Source organism: Callithrix jacchus, chromosome 13, assembly GCF_049354715.1.
Source record: "Callithrix jacchus isolate 240 chromosome 13, calJac240_pri, whole genome shotgun sequence".
Classification (NCBI taxonomy): domain Eukaryota; kingdom Metazoa; phylum Chordata; class Mammalia; order Primates; family Cebidae; genus Callithrix; species Callithrix jacchus.
The window spans coordinates 83,176,164-83,194,109 of record NC_133514.1 but is presented as its reverse complement, the minus strand read 5'-3'; the positions used below and the strand labels follow the sequence as shown (position 1 = coordinate 83,194,109).

The 17,946-nt window shown below is 36.8% G+C and overlaps 2 long non-coding RNA genes across 2 annotated transcripts in view; one reads left to right on the top strand and one right to left on the bottom strand.

Moving 5' to 3' along the window:
• The window catches only part of LOC118146876 (uncharacterized), a 135,125-nt gene that overhangs the window by 30,484 nt on the left and 86,695 nt on the right, over nucleotides 1–17,946 (bottom strand). Inside the window, exons 3-4 of the long non-coding RNA XR_008476049.2 lie at nucleotides 9,789–9,845; nucleotides 1,109–1,202 (exon numbers count right to left, since the gene is read on the bottom strand). This is a non-coding gene — a long non-coding RNA (uncharacterized LOC118146876). The remainder of the gene's footprint in view (nucleotides 1–1,108; nucleotides 1,203–9,788; nucleotides 9,846–17,946) is intronic.
• LOC144578875 (uncharacterized) lies at nucleotides 5,872–9,289 on the top strand. The gene is made up of 3 exons (XR_013525332.1): nucleotides 5,872–6,432; nucleotides 7,517–7,595; nucleotides 8,815–9,289. It is a non-coding gene; the product is annotated as an uncharacterized LOC144578875 (long non-coding RNA).

The following is a 17,946-nucleotide window of genomic DNA, read 5'->3' as shown; positions in this document are numbered from 1 at the left end:
GGGTACATTTGGAAATATATGGAGAAATTTTGCTTGTCATAATGGAGGGAAGGGGATGCCACTTGTATCTGGTGTTAGAAGCCAGCAGTGTACTAAATATCTCACAATGTTCAGGACAACCTTTCTATCACAATAATCATTCAGCTTCAAATATCAGTGGTGCTTAGGTGAAGAAGCACTGTTCCAAAGTATGTATATACTTATTCCCAACTCTTCAATATCAGGTTTGATCTGGAACTCGTTGCCACACTTCAAATCTCTTGGGTCAGTGTTTTAGTTTGTTCTCACATTACTAAAAAGAAATACCTGAGACTTGTTAGTTTATAAAGTAAAAAGGGTTAATCGACTAACAGTTTCACAAGGTGTACAGAAAGCATGATACTGGCATCTACTGGACTTCTAAGAAGGTCTCAGGAAACTTACAATCATAGTGGAAGGCAAAGGGGGAGGGAAGTATCTCACATGATAAGAGCAGGAGCAAGAAAAGAGTTGTCAGGGGTGCTACATTTTTTTTTTTTTTTTTTTTTTGAGACACAGTCTCACTTTGTTGCCTAGCCTGGAGCTCAGTGGTGCGATCTTGGCTCACTGCAACCTCCACCTCCTGGGTTCAATTGATTCTCCTGCCTCAGCCTTCCGAGTTGCTGGGATTAGTAACCTACTTCATGAGAACTAATTTGCTGTCATGAGCATAGCACAAAAAGGATGGCACTAAACCATCCGTGAAAAATCACCCACTTGATTTAATCACCTCCTACCAGGTTCAGCCTCCAACACTATGGATTACATTTGAATGTGAAATTTGGGTGGGGACACAAATCCAAACCATATAAATCAACAAAACTTCATTTCCTTTCTTCCACAGCAAAGAGTCACACTTTCTTGTTTTTTCCTTCTTGAGTACCCTGTCTCAAAGTGCTCCCTGGTAGTTTCTGTCTGTTCTCTCTATCTCTGGGTAGAGGATGGTAACATTCATGGGCAAAGGTCAAAAATGGGGCTTCACATTTTAGTCCAGTCCTTTTAGTAAGTGTATTAGCCCATTTTCACATTGATGATAAAGACACATACGAGACTGAGTAATTTGTAAAGGAAGGAGGTTTAATTGACTCACAGTTCTGCAAGGTTGGGGAGGCCTCAGGAAAATTACAATTATGGCAGAAGGTGAAGCAAACACATCCTTCTTCACATGGTGACAGGAAGTAGTACTGAGCAAAAAGAGAAAAAGCCGATTGTAAAACCGTCAGATCTCATGAGAACTCAATTACTATCACAAGAACAGCAGCATAAGGATAATCACCCTCATGATTCAATTACCTCCCACCAGGCCCCTCCCATGACATATGGGGATTATGGGAACTATAATTCAAGATGATATTTGGGTGGGGACACAGCCAAACCATATCATTAAAACTAAATTATACATAAGAATTCTATAATTTTAAGGATTTAATGATAACCTTGCATTTCCAAAAAATAAATCCACAGAAACTATGTCATTGAGATGTTTATATTTAATAAAATAAATTTCAAGTATCTTACATTTGGAAAATATTATGATGAAATTAGACAAATTTCTTTACCAAAGGACTTTTCTGTGCTTTTAGTATGCTATTATGTCTTGAGAATACACAAGTAAAAGATGATATATGAATCTTCCTTAAATATATTCCATCTCAAAAAGATTATTTTTAAAAAAGATCATCTTTCTGGACTCTTCCTCTGTAGTATGCAACTTTGCAAGTTATGACTCATCTAACTTGCTCATTTGACTGAGACCCAGGAAGTGAAAGGACCCATTCCAGCTTACATGTCCAAGTTTTTCCAGGCAGGGGATCTTAATGTAAGAGTGTTGACTCTAATCCACTGTTCTTTTCAATACATGTTGGTGACAAAAGAAAGTATTCATACCAGTAGTGCATTCTGATACTGTAAGCATTTCCACTTAATTGAATTTTTTCTTTAAAATTTAAGTACTCACACATTGATATAAGAATAACTATAAACTGGTGTATCATATGATGCCCTCTTTATGTACTTATTCTCATGCAATATTTCGGTTTACAACTAGGTTTACAAGTGTTTGTTATCTTATTTATGCATGGCTAAACCAGCAATAGTTGTGTTAAGATTTTCCTAAACATTATAAGCTGAAAAAAAATTATACTTAAGTTGATTGGATTTACCTAGTTCTATGAACCAATAATATTTTACATTCATATAAAAATTTGTGGCTGGGTGCGGTGGCTCACGCTTGTAATCCCAGCACTTTGGGAGGCTGAGGCGGGTGGATCACGAGGTCAGAGTTCGAGACCAACCTGGTTAACATGGTGAAACCCTGTCTCTACTAAAAGTACAAAAATTTAGCTGGGCACGGTGGCGCATGCCTGTAATCCCAGCTACTCAGGAGTCTGAGGCAGGAGAATTGCCTGAACCCAGGAGGCGGAGGTTGCAGTGAGCCGAGATCGCACCATTTCACTGCAGCCTGGGTAACAAGAGCGAAACTCCGTCTCAAAAAAAAAAAAAAAAACGAATTCGTTGGAATTATTTTGTAGCAGAGTGCACCTTATTTCACAAAAATACTTATTCTCACATTTTTGTTCTTTGTGATGTTCTGAATTATGAAACAGATTGTTAGAGTCTTACCCTGGGTCCACTGAAAGAAGAACTTAAGGATTAAAGGTGAGAAAAAAGAGAAAAGGAGGTAAGCAAAGAGGTGAACATTGTGATGTGATGTGCTGTTTTGTGGCTACCACTCTGCAATGAGTTGCAAAGGTTTCTAACCTTTTTTTATTTATTTCTACTTTTCTACATTTTACCAACATATATTGCTTAATGTTTCAAATTTCTAATTTTTAGTAAGATCTCCACATGATCCACTTTTATTCCAAACTCAGCTACCAAAGTTTCAAATTTTCTCTGACCTATTGGAAGGGAATTGATTTGATCTTTTTTTGAAATGTCTAAGCAGCATATTGACGTAGCTCTTAAATATTTATTTATTTATTTATTTACTATTTTCTGAGACAGGTGCTCACTTTGTTGCACAGGTTGGAGTGCAGTGGCATAATCACAGCTCACTGCAACCTCTGCCTCCTGGGCTCAAGTGATTCTACCTCAGTCTCTGAATAGCGGGGATTATAGACATGTGCCACCACGCCAAGCTAATTTTTGTATTTTTCGTAGGTAGAAATAGGGTTTTGCCATATCGGTTAGGCTGATCTTGAACTCCTGGCCTCAAGGAATCTTTCCACCTTGGCCTCCCAAAGTGCTGGATTACAGACTATAAGCTACTGCACTTAGCCTGCATATTTCTTGAAACAGTCATTATATGTTTTTTAACAGGATTTTCTTTGGATGTGTCTGATATTTCTATTAGATCATAGGAGACCTATTTGGACAACTACATTCCCTTTTTAAAATCTCTGGATTGCTCACAGCACTTCGGAGAGGGTCTTGCACATTTACCATCCTAAATATAAGTTTGCTAAATAATTGCTTGTTTTAATTTGTTTATACTTTCTTTCAGTATACACATGTACAATCTTTGTCTTTTTCCAGTCCTGACCTTAAAAAATTTTTTTTAGGAAATTTCATTGACATAGGCAATTGAAGAAAATGCACACAAAAAAATATTTTCTTTATATAAATCTTAAAAAAATTGTTGCTGAAAGGAATAAGATGATGTAGTTAGAAGTACAGTAGGCCTATGTTTCTAGTCTTTGCTCTGATACTAATTAGCTGAGCAACCTTGAGAAAGTCATCTTTCCTTTCTAGGCCTTCATTTTCTTATCTTTAAAATGAGCTATAGTGTTTTCTATATGAGCTACCACACAGGAATTTTCGAAGGAACAAACACTATCACATAAATACATTTTGGAGGTGCAGAGCACCATATAATTGCGAACACTATCATGAGTAGAAAATAATAGAGTCTTTGAGTAGGGCAGCACTTTGAAAACATTTAGCCCAGTCCTCTTACGTTAGTGATGAGTATACTGGATACTAGAAGGTTACAGAACTTGTTCAAAGTCACAGAATTGGTTGATGCCACAGCACAGAAAAAACACAAGAATTAAATCACCCATTTCTATTCCTTTTAAAATTCTACTCCCAGCTATCCAGCTCACCTGATCTCTCCTGATTATTAAATCATTTCTCTCCTCCCATCTCCAGTGCTCACTTTCTGTGGCACATGATTAGTTTGTTCTGAGTCTTTGAAGAGGTCAGAAACACTATCATTGGAATTTGTGAAAAATCTTTCTACCTTCAGTGATTCTAGGCTTTTAGGGTTTGACTTGAAACTGGTATCTCAGCCAGGTCCCTGGGAGGCTAGTCATGCTGGCTAGCACCTTCTTCTTCTGGTCTCTCTATACTAAGCCAAATTGCCCTGAAAATCATAAATGAGTATCTTGACTTTGCTTATTCAATAACCTGACTCTGCACTTTCAGTAATTCTTCCAGACAGACGGTGCCCCCCAGCTGTTTGGGCATTTAAACAGCACAGATGACTTTTCTGCTGTACAGTCCACAACTGCCAAAATCAGCTCATGTCCTCAGCCCTTCCCCATTCTCTGAGATAATTTTGGTGAGTTATCATTCAGGTATTTCTAGAGATGGAAGATTAGTTATTTTAATTGCATACTTACAATACATGGGATTTTGAGCGGTAAAATTGAGTACAAAGTTTGTTAACAAATTCTAGCCTTCTAGTTTCTAGATAAGTTATTTGGGTGCATAATACTATCTTTTATAATTAATTTTCATTCATGTTGTTATTATTTTGAAGAACATGAAAAATAGAAATTCCTTATTTATTAACCTACAACTCAATTTGTATTTTTTTCATTCAAGGAAAGGATGTTATATTAGTTGCCTTTGAATCTCATCAGGCTATTATTTCTTTTGACAGTGAAAAAAGTCAGAAAATCCAAGCACTTTCCTTTGGCAGTAGTCAGATGAAACTCATATATACAAAATGGAATGAAAAACTGTGTGATGAGCTAGACTTGAGGCAGGAAGACAGGCATCATATATCTTATTGTTTTATTTGCCTTCCTTGGTCCTCCAATAACTATTCCCAATTTTGTTTTGCATCATCTGTTCCCCAAAATATACTCCTTAGGCTTTTATATTTATAGGTCCTACTTTCCTTTTCATTCCTTTTATGTTCTTTTTTTCCTGTTTCTTCCCTCCCCAATTATTCTATGGAGGTTTTTATTGACTTTGGCCTTTGATAGCTCTATGTATTTGAAAGCAGCCATTCACCACCTCCTCTGGAGAAGTACCAATAAAGTGCAAAACCATTATCACAAAACTGTTTCTCAAAGTTTTGTCACATCCCAGACAGTTTCATGAAGATATGCTGAATGGATTTGTTTTGTTTGTTTTTGCTTTAGGGATTGCTAAGGGCAACAGGCAGTCCTGAAAACGATTGTAAATCATGAGTTACTATGACACATCTTATTTGTTGCAGGGGTGTTTGCTTTCTTTGGGCCAAAAAAATTCAAAATTTTGTTCAAAACTATTTTTGATGTCCCATGTCATATCAGAAAAATGGTGCATGTTTTCTTGCCTGAAATGGAGAAAACTCTCTAAATTTCTTTTAAATAATGTCCAATCTCAGGCCAACAAACACTGAATTAAGTAGCAACAGACTGTGAGGAGAGAGAGAGAGGGAGAGAGAGAGAGAGAGAGAGAGAGAGAGAGAGAGAGAGAGAGACAGAGAGAGACAGAGGCAGAGACAGAGACAGAAATTCTAGAATATGCAAAAACAACACATTCTAGAAGGCTATTACAAAATGGAAGCAAGAACTACCAACAGCCAAGGTAGATCATCTGAATACGTTGACTCTCTAAGTAATGCTCATTGTCCTTTGTTAGGAAACTCTGTGGTGTTCAGATAGGCCACTGGGAGTTCTACTTGCACAGTTTTACTCTGACATGGTGGGCTGCTGTTGAGGCAGTATCGATATATTTGCAGTAATGGAAGATGTTTGGGTTTATTCTGAGTGGAAGATGATTTATGTTTGTTTGTTTGTTTATCTGTACTTTGGAAATCCGGCTGATGAGCCTGGAGCTATCTACACTGAGCATTGATCTGTGCATCAGCAAGTCTAGAGCTTAAGAGAGAAATCCAAACTGGAGCACAGGCTTCTACAACGTGATCATCAGGCCCTGTATGAAGGCCACCATGCAGTGCGCCCTGAGAACATGGTGTGAACAACAACAACAAAGTGTTCTTGATCTCAGAGAGTTGAGGTCTGCTACCATGGAAAAGAAAATAGTAAGCAGTGTGTGTACATTTCAGATGGAAAGGAGACAGTCAGAGGGACTTAAAACAATAACAACAACAATGTAATATGGAATTCCTGAAAGGCGGTGTGATGAATAAGCAGTTTTTCAACTGTATTCACTTTCGTAGAGTGTTTTAGGAAGGTAAATATTAAAAGGAAGATATCAAAGTAAATGAAATTAGAAATACACATTTCATTTTGTGAAAACACAATTATTTGTCTATCCTAGAAGGACTCTATCAATAACAAACGTAGCTCTCCATGAGACATCGTGACTCTCTAAAAGATGCTTATTGTACAGATGACTTTTTTTTAATTTACAGATTTTTTTTGGAATACATTAAGTGTTTATGTCTGGTATACATTTCATCCTATATTATCTTACACTTTTATCATTCATGGAACATTCAACAAGTCTTTACTAGTTGGTTGGTGAAAACCAAATGGATACACATTTCTCCCCATTTGGCAGACATTTTTTGAGGATGTAAATTTAATAAAGGTATACTGAGAACTTTTTGCTGCATCCTATACACAAGATATTACACACACACTGACAGAATGGTACAGATGTGTTAACTAATATACATAAAAAGTAAATAACAATTCAAGGCAATCATAGCATGTACACAGTCACGTTTCTGTTAGATTCATTAGTTTGTTCATTCACTCTTCCAATTATTTATTTGAAATGTATCTTCAAATTTCACTCAAAATCTAAGATTCTCTAATTGTATAGTATGATGGCTTCAAATCCATTCACTGGCTTAGGTTTGCCTTGAACTCTTCTTTATGATGTGCGTGATCTCTTTCCAAACAGCCCTAAGAAGAGAGGTCAGAGGACATAATTTCTCTGTGAATAGTCTCTGAAACTCCAGGAAGCATGCTGTGAAAGCCGGTAGTTTTCTCTCCATGGCTACTGGCTAAATAAAATCGGTGTATATAGGCACATAGTCATATAAACAGAGATTCATAAATACATGTACTTTCTAAACGTTGGGTCAATATCTCAGCAGTATTTTGTCTCTTATCCTGAATTGAGTCACTTATCCCAAGGAGTCTCCTGCTAAACTATAGAATAAAGTTTTGGGGCATGTTGATATATTCAACTCCATGCAGCTATTTTGATGCCATCACTTTTATCCAGGGAGTTGTTTGTAGAATTTTTCTAAATTTGGTCCCATTAAAACATGAACTCATTGCATTTCTTTGCTTTTCCTTATCAGGGAGAATACGTAAGTGAAGTCATGATTATCAGCCCATTCTTGATCCTATCTCCAACACAATCTCCATCCCCTGAGTGAGGTGGGCAAATGAATTTTCTCCTTATGCCTTCATTTGTATTTATGCTTACTTCCTGACTATTCAAAATTCTCATAATTTTCAGTCCAAATGGCAGAAGAAGCTAGTCTGATTGGCGTATATAACTACTGTTAACCTTATTGAGTAGAGTCATTTATGACTGAACATGCCATTGTTCATCATGAAAACTATGGCTTGGTTACCTTTCAATAAGAAAAGCATCTAATCCTGATATAATCAGTGGCCAACTCTGCCTGTAGGAAACCTCACTACTTATTTTACAAGCATCGGTCTGTGGATAGGGCAGGTTCACAAAGAAAGAGATATTGGGTATAGCTTGACTAACCATAGGTGCTAATTTGCTTAAAACAGCGCCTGCTGTTTAGCTCTCCCAGCCATCTAACTCACCAATCCTTTCTCAAGTGGTAATGTAGATGCACTGTCCTTTGTGTCATTGGTTGTCATCATCCTACATACGGTTTCAAGGATGCTTCTATCTGAAATGATCAAACCTAAACACAATTATTGCCTTCCAATAGGTATGCGATTCAAAGCCATCTCTGGTTATTATATCCACAGAGAATATCACAGGGTCCTTTAAATGCTGTTTGTCTTGGAATCCACAGTCTCCATATGTTGTATATTTTTACTCTAATTCCATCATAATTCCACCCAGATGTTACCAGATCTTCTATAAGCTATGGACCACATAGTAAATTGAGTTACCAATACAGTTAGTGAAGAGAGGATAATTAGAACACATGCAAACACATAACGAACGATGGCAATAGTAACTGGGCACAGATAAAAGCTGTAGTCCTTTTTCTATTTCACAACACTTTAGCAGGTTTTTTTAAATTTTTTTCTCCAAGGCATATTTTTATAGTCTTTGGCTTTCATCCATAATCCCATTTGGCCATAACTCTTAATAAAATGGCATGAGACAAATCACTGGTTGTTCCGAATCCAAGGCTTTTGTGGTCTTGCCTGTGCAATGCAGTAGTAGACTGTTGTTAACTTTTACCACTGATCATGGTCATACAAGAACAGAACAGAGATCCATCAAGTCCCAAATTCACCTTCTGTGAAAATTCACACCTAAGATTTCTGTATAGCATGATAACGCCGTTGTTCACTTGTTTCTCTAAAATTAAGGAGTTTTGACATTGTTAATGTGCAGTTTTAGTTTCCAACTTAATGAAATGTATGCTTTTTTCTCTAGGTTGAATGATACTTCTTTTGTCTTTTATCACTGTAGAGGAGCAGGAAGCAAAGATTTTGAAATTTATCCATTAAGAATAATCATGAGAGATTAAATCCAGCTGCTCCAAAACACAGTCTCAAGATTCAAATGTTGCAAAGAAAAAAAAAGAGATGATGTTTCAGACTGCAGACCACATCTAAGAAGACAAATTCATCAGGAAAACCTCATGAATCCCATTTTAATAAAGACACTTCACTTTTAGAGCAGTCAGTGTTGGTTGCCAATCCCAATATTCATTTTTCTATCCCACTTTATTGAAAGAATTTAACTTGTATTCAACTACCCATGCCTCAGGGAAGCTAACACTATTCTAAGTTCTTTCTTTTTTTGAGACCAGGTCTCACTGTATTACCCAGGCTGGAGTACACACAGTGGTGCAATCACAGCTAACTACAACCTTGGTCTCCTGGGCTCAATCAATCCTCCCACCTCAGCATCCCAAGTAAGCTGGGACCACAGGTATGTACCACTAAATGTGGCTTTCTTTTTTATTATTACTATTATTATTATTTGTAGAATGAGGTCTCACTGTGTCACCCAGGCTAGTTTCAAACTCCTGGGCTCAAGCAATCCTCTGACCTCGGCCTCCCGAAGTACTGAGATTACAGGTGTGAGCCACTGTACCCAGCCTATCCCAAGTTCTTAAAATAAGTATACTGTAATTCCAGTACTCTGAGAAGCCAAGGTGGGTGGATCACCTGAGGTCAGGATTTAACCCACCTGGTCAACATGTTGAAACCTTTTCTTTACTAAAAATACAAAATTTAGCCAGGCATGGTGGTGGGTGCCTGTAATCCCAGCTACTGGGGCTAAGACAGGAGAATCGCTTGAACCTGGGAGGAAGAGGTTGCAGTGAGCCTAGATCACGCCACTGCACTCCTGCCTGGAAGGCAGAGTGAAAAAAAAAAGTGTAGTAATTCCATTACACTTACCAGTAATTGGTTTCAGGGTGAACATATAACATAAAAGGTAGCTGTGTTGAAGAGCTTCTGAAAAACAAGAAAATCAAACAACAAATATATACATGAGATATTCCTCATTCTGAAAAAAGCGACAAGAAAATGACTTCTGCTACATGTTGCTTTGTTGCCATTGTATGTAACTTCAGCAGTCCTTTGAAAATGAAAGGGAGGTGGGGGTTTCACTTAGAGGTAATTCTGGAGGGCAAGCTCCCAGCCCTGCAGGGAACATTTCCGTCCTACTGGGAAACTAGCCCAAAGTATGAGAAAACTCAGAGGGAGATAAAACCAACCTTCCCTTGAAGAGCTGTAAAATGTCTCAGAGAAGGTTACTTTTTCAAATGAAAATTAAATATTCGTTCATCAAGGACAAGTATGGCAGGAAAAAGTGATTCTTGAGTAGAAGAAATAGAATATGTAGAGGTGAAGAAGCTTAAAAGAGTATGTCAAAGTAGAGAAAATTTTTCAGTGGATTATTTAGGAGAGAATGGGTCAGAAAATAAAGCTAGAAAAGTTGATCAAGACCAGATCCTGGGGGGTCATATTAGGAGTTGCTTTAAAGGGTATGAAATTCAAATACAACTGATGAGGACCAGTTGAAAATGCTTCAAGATTAAACATATTCAGATTCACTGCTAGAAAATCTCTTGAAAGAATGAGGAGGACAATGTAGATGGGAAAACCATGAGCAGGCAGTTAAAATAGTAAAATAGGAGAAAAGTGAGGGTACTAACAGAAGAAATTGGTTTCACTTAATTAACTCTTGCTTTTTATAAAATTTTATGCCCTGCGGCTGATACAATACCATGTGGATTTGAAACCTGGTTTCATTTCTGCCAATTTCTATGGCAAGTCTTTTTATAAAATGCTCACAAATATTTAATGTTTTCAACCTAGGATAACTAACAACTCTAATTTTTGATGTTCTTTCTCCATTCTTAAAGAATAGCACCAATTGCCTTTATCTTGTTTTTCCTCTTTCCTAAATTACATTGAAAACTTCTGCCAAAGGCATAAAATCATCATATAAAAAAAAATTCAGTCAGCCCATCTGTTGCAGAAGTGCCGCCTTCCCTGAAGACTGCTAACACATTTTTCTCCCTCTCTGGCAGTACGTGTTGCTTCTAAATTGCCCAATAGAGTCTTTGAGAGAATCTCAAATTCTTCCCCCAACCTTTTTGGTCTCACTCTCTAAAACGTAGGTAAGACTTAGGCTAGGTAGATGGAAAATACTTTCTTATCATGTAAATATTTCTTTGAAGTTTGGCATAACTCACTCTTTTAAATTCTCAAAATGATCATTATATCTTCACTCCTCTTAACTTTGCATGAACTTTGCTCTCGACACAGACTATACTAGCAGGCTTTGATTAGCCATAGCACATTAGGCTGAGGTAAGAGGAGCCCTGGCCCTGGACCCAGACTTTAGACAGCACCTTTCCAACCCTCCTCTGGCATGGCAAGTGGGAGATGTCCATAAAGCTGTACAGATGTGCTCAATTAGTGCCAGTAGTCCTCATCTGGTTTATGCTCCAGGTATCTGCTACCTCAGGATTTTTAGCCAAAACAATCCCAGCCTCGTTTCCACACTGTATGGATCTCATCACTAAGTCTTGCTTTTGAGGAAATGGCTATTGTACTCACCCTTGGGAAAGGGATGATCATAGGGTAACTCTTTGCAACAGATAGTGATGGAGTTTGACATTCAGACTCTCAGCTTGATTTTCAGGGTGCCATACTCCTAGTACAGAACACTGAAAAGTTAAATAATTCTAAATTCAAATGTATTCTTTCAGGTTCCCATGATGGAATATTTTTCAAACTAGCAGGATGAAATATAATTTGATGGTTTATTTTGTTTCATTTTGTTTTTTTAAAAAAGTAAATATGTAACATATGTTATGTAGGTCTCCATTTGTACTGTTGCTTCAGGAATCACCTGTGGTAGGAAGTAGCAAGTGAAGAAGAATGATTTGCTGGGTTGTGGGCAGCTTTCTTGTTCTAAGATGTTCCTCTATAGCTAAGTTGCTACAGCTGAAATCCTACCATCATTGTTCCTTGTTCAAACGTAAATGCACCTGAGGGTATCATTTCTGTGGTACTGGCATATCCAAATTCTTTCCAGATGGTAGTTTTAGAGAATATGTTTTAATAAGTGGAATATAGAAAAGCTATGAAAACAGATAATGGCTGGGTGGGTCCGAGAAAGACTCAGGGGAAACTACAGAGAAGAAGGAATGAGAAAGGGAACCCACTGAGAGACCGTACACAACGTGGCGTATTTGCAGAGGTGATGGCTCCCAAAGCTTCATCAAGTTCAGTTGCATCAGATCATCATTTCTGAACTTCAGATTCCAAGTGCATTTTTCTCACGTCTTCTATGGGCCTGGTCCAGTGTTTTTCTCAAATTCACAAGAAAGTAGAACAGAGGGGACAGGACTACTTTACCCTGGCACTGACAGGTTTTAAGCCTTATAAAAACAACTCTGTCCATGATATTTTTTGTCTCTCGGATAGAGATATTTCCTGACAAATCTTATTCTTGAGGCATTTTTCGTTGGTTTTACCTGTGTTTTTTCTTTTCTTTTCTTTATATTTTTATTTTTTTATCCTGTTTTTGAAACTCGGATAATAATGAGTTTGAAGGGAGTTCTATAAAATAAAACGTTTTGTACATAAATATATAACTAGGCTACTAACATTGTGTGTGGGGGTAGGGGGATGAGTTTGTGTTGGACTGGTAATCACAGTAAAGGCATGATGCAACAGGAAACACCACTAACTAAAGGGATCTGACAATACTACCAAAGACAAAACTTGTTGTTTCAGCTCCAGCCACAAGTTATATATTCAATAAAAATAAAAACAAAAACATTGAGCACCTAATATATATTAGAGCCTCTACAGAAGGTCAATGTATTAGTCTCTTCTCATGCTGCTAATAAGACATGCCCAAGACTGAGTATTTATTAAAAAAAAAAAGTTTTAATGGACTCACAGTTCCGCATGACTAAGGAGGCCTCACAATCATGGCAGAAAGCAAGTGAGGAGTTAAGTCATGCCTTACCTGTCAGCAGACAAGAGAGAGTTTGTGTAGGGGAACTCCCCTTTATGAAATCATCAGCTCTCATGAAACTTATTCACTGTTATGAGAACTGTATGGGGGAAACCACCCCCATGATTCAATTATCCCAAGCTGGTCCTGCTCTTGACAGATGGGAATAATTACTGTTTAAGGTGAGATTTGGGTGGGGTCACAGCCAAACCACCTCAGTTAAAATATGAAATGAACATAATTGACGATTCTCATGAGAGGCAGATATTCAAACATAAATTCAAATTTGGTGTGATCGTTGTCCAATAGAAGCATGTGCAATATCAAGGGAAGGACTAAGTAACTCAGCACATGGCGATAGGGAATAGCTTTGCAGAGGAGGCAATGATGGGTCTACATTTTAAGGGGCATAGGATAATAGCCACATATCTTAGAAGAAATGTTGCAGAAATGATTGGCAGAGCAAGCCACACAAATCAACAAGCTTTTATAATACCTAAGTAAAACAGAAAAGAGTGACTTACATAGGACATGAAGTAACTTACATTAGGAAACATACAAAGGAAACTGTTGTACATATATAATTGGCAAACTAACTTTTTAGAAGAATAACATATTATTTTTTAGTCTATCAGATACAGTATTCTATGAGCCAAACCCTCTCAAACTTAAAAAGAAAAAAAAATTAAGACTTAGATGCAAAGGAAGTTTGATTTCTTTGATTTCTTTCCTCTAACTACATCTCGAACGTCCTTCTTCTTGTTCTTCACAACCCACTTCTCTCATATTACACAACCCCGAGCAAGGTGATACAATTCCAAGATAAATACATCCTCCCAAGCACTGAATAATACTTAATATTTCTCCTCAGGTGATAGGGAAAAAATGGGGTGCTGCTTGTCACCATTCAGATCTTAATAGTCAGGGAAGCTATATATACCCTGAAAAGACAAATGAGGTCAAAATAACATCTGAAAATAGCCAGAAGTTAAGTTCCATAATAGGAAGCTGTAAAGTGCTACCCAAACAGATGAACAAGAGAAATCAAGCAGAGAGAAGCAGAAAGGCTGCTGATTACTTTGCTCTAATATAAATCATTCTGTTTGGGGCTTTGTTGGTATTACAGTCTCTAGAGTGTGTGCTATGCTGGGAACCTCTGGTAACATCTGATTAGAAAGGTGCAGTTGTCAGTGCATTTCTACTCTTTGGAAATGTGAAGTGATGAAATATCAAAGTCAATATTTTTGCCAATCTTCCCTGCCCTTTGCAAATCTTGCATCTCTCCAGGGGCCTGAAATCTGCCTGTCCTGGAGCAGATCCATGTGTGACTGCCAACAAAGCCTCTCCAAGGAGAGGCTGAGTGTTTGATTCCACATTGGGCAGACAAACACACTCCCCTGTGTTCTCCCCAGTGAGTGCAGGAAACTCTAGACAGACACGGTGATGGAGTAAAAGATTCTGCAGGAATGAAGCAAAAGGCTCTGTTGTGATTTTATTTCCCAATTTTGTTTTTTTCTCTTTATTTTTTAATAAAAATATTTAATATAAAACAGATATGTTTTGAAGAAAATGATAAAAAATTAATTCGGAGCTTGGAGCAACATGGTAGAGGAAATTCTGCAAAATTCAGTGGAGTACAATTTGCCCCTCTTAATACCACTTTTAGTAGCATCTTGTTCCTCTCATTTCTTTATAAATAATTATGACAAAGCCTGGCTTTGCCATGCCTGGCTATCCTATCAGTACCTTTGACTAGTACAGCCTTAGGCAGTATGGAGTTGTCTTTTACTAATTTATTTCTCTTTTTATTTTTCTATCATCACTATCCCTTCCATATGTACTTGTTTCCTATGCATTTGAAATATTAGCCATTGTAGAAATGTCAAGGTGATTACCATTTTCTGTGCTATGAGACTTCTCACATGATCTATAAAGAGATTGTACCTATGCTGTAGATATCTAACTGTCTATAGTAGTTGAGATAAACTTTGAGTCCAGACTTGACAATGAGGAGTAAACTGCATGATTGTCATTCAAGAATTTTGTTAAGTGTACATGCTCTCAGGGCAAGGTCCTGGGATTCTGATCCTATATGCCTGTTTTGCAGCTCAGGAATCTGATTTTCGACATGTACTCTTAAGTGATGCTGATATAAGTGAACAAGAAGCTGGTCTAGACGATCATGCTCAAATTCCTTAGTGAGTCATCCAAGCTTCCTCACCATCATCTGTCTAATGCATGGTTAGTTCTCAGAATTTCAAAGTACACCAAAGGGTATTCAGAATGATTTTCCCACCCTATCTTTCTTTCCTGTGCCCTCTTTACTTTCCTCAATTTACATTATCTCACATGGTATGGAGTGTAGAACTCAGCTTTACTATCCGTTATTCCTTAGAGTCAGAAAACCTTCCTCTGCAGCTTCACAATCTTAGTTTCATAACCACATGCAAGCCAATTTGCACTTCTGTTCTCAGTTTTTTCATTAAAAAGTGGAGATAATTTAGGTTGTCATATGAATTTAGGGCTAACTTCATGGGTGTGAAACCTGCACAGTCACATAGAACCCCAAACTTACAAGGGTCTACACCTAATTAATGGTCAGCTTTGCTGTCTTCAGGCTCATTGTAATTTTTAAGAAAGGAATCTTGCATTTGAATTTGCTCTGGGCCTTGCAAAGAAAGTATTTAGTCTTAATATGTGTCGAGATAGGTAACATTGAATTTTCATTGATGCATATTTAGTTGTTATTCTTTTTATTATTCTTGCATGTCTTCCTATTCTAACTTAAAAGAGTTGGAGTCAGCCCTGCTTTGAAACACTGGTTTATGAATGGTGGATTGGTAAAATGCTGAAATAAATATTCAACCCAAGAGTTCTCCAATATGACTAGGTGGCAGAGGTAGCTTTTCTGAGGAGAGCCTCCCCATTCATCTGTGGTTCAAGTCCTCGGGCCCAGGGTTAAGGCTTCTGACTAGTCCCTGCCTTCAGAATGACTTTCTTATACCAGTGATTGGACTAATAATTATTTACATCTGCTTTGAGACTTTCAGTAAAATTTATTTCCATGACTTCTAAAATCAAAATAAATGTAAACTCTTTAACATAAATTAGCAAATACAGGATTATACAAATACAGAAACCAGACATTTAAAAAATTTCCAACTTTCTCTTTTGAAAATCAGTTGTCCACACTTACAGCATGATCTGGTATTATTGTCTAAAATGTTGAACCTGATTTCAATAAGTATTCTATGTATAACTGTTAGTTTACTGAAAATATTTGGAATAGAGAAACAAATTCAACAGAAGAAAAGCTTTATAAAATACACTTAAAAAGATGTAACAACTCAATGTAATTGCTGACCTAGGTTGGATCTTGATCAAGCAAACCATCAATGATGGTATGATTGACAGAACAGTATTCATATAGGGCTTAAAAAGGTAGACATATGGATCAAGAAGAACCAAACTGGGAGTCCAGAAGTAGACCAACACATATATGATAAGATGTATTTGTGACAGAACTGACAGAGCAATTCAATAGGAAAATGATATATTTTTCAACAAATGATGGTAGAACATTGGATATCCATAAGAAAGTAAACCTTAACTCCTACCTCACATGGTATACACAATTTCTTTTGAAATAGATAAAAGTTCTAAATGTAAATGTTAAAGGTATAAAATTTATCAAATTGAACATAAGAGAAAATTATATAAACATTTGGATAGCCAAAGATGTCTTAGAAAACAAAACCAGGAACCATTTTAAAAAGTGAATAATAAATTGAACTGCATTCAAATTAAATACTTATTTTTTTCAAATAATTCAATTATTTAAAATGAAAGAACAAGCTGTAGAATTGTATCAGTAATAGTTTTCAACCCCCAAATAAGAAGACAAACCCATAGAAATTTGGGCAAAAGATGTGTGGTGTGAAAAAGCACATGCTTTACAAGAGAAGATGTGTGGATGACAAATAAGCACTAAGATCTCATCATCTTTAGTCATTAGAGAAGGATATAAATTAAAACAATCATGAATGCCACTGGACAGCCACTAGAATTGCTAAAATTAAAAAGAATGGCTATAGGATGGCCAGAGTGTGGAACAAATAGATCGTCGATATTTGTTGGTGGGAATGTAAAATGGCACAACCATTTAGAAAATTTAGCAATTTTCCAGAAAGTTAAATATACACAGTATATGACCTAGAAATTTCACTGTTAGATATCTCCCTAAGAGAAATTTTTAAAAATCTCCAAACATTTGTTCTTAAATGTTTATATTATTTTTTATTTATAAGTAGCTCCCAACCCAACTGTGCATCAACAGGTAAACAGGTAAACAGGTAAACAAAATGTCATCTATATAATGGAATACTACTCAGCCTTAACACAACAAACTACTGATAAATGAAACCGCATGGCTCTACTAAGTGTTTTAAGAGTTGGGTGATGAAAGGGGGATATGAGCTTTACAAAATAGAAGAGGTCTAATGCTAAAAAATACAGTGACAAAAATGCACATATACTCCACCAGTTGAAGATTAACTTGGATTGAGGAGCACAATTTGAAGATAGCAGTTCTACCCATCTGCAACCATTTGGACTGTATTATCAAATATAACTAATGGAATTAAATCCATGATGTCATATGACTTAGCAAATTAACATTCCCATCAGGATATTGGTTAATTTTGTAACCTTGATTTTTGATGTGAAATGCAGATATGAATAAGACAAACTTTAAAACTAAGAATTTCTTGTAAGTGAAGGAAAAAGAGACCCATAGACAGTAGTAGAGGAAACTTGAACATAAACTTGTGGGTGTTTAGCATTGTTGATTAATAATTTCTCTTACATACCCATGCCTTTCTATTTAATTGATCTCTAACTATTTTTTCTCAAAGTGCGCTTTGCACAGCACCTGCAGAGAATCACATGCATGTTAAAATTGGGATTCCAGAGATGCCTCCAAGCACACTGAAATAAAATATTTGTGAGTTTTCTATCGGAGAGACAACAAACACCCAGGTTAATTAATTTGTGGGTACCCTGAAGTTTGAAAACTTC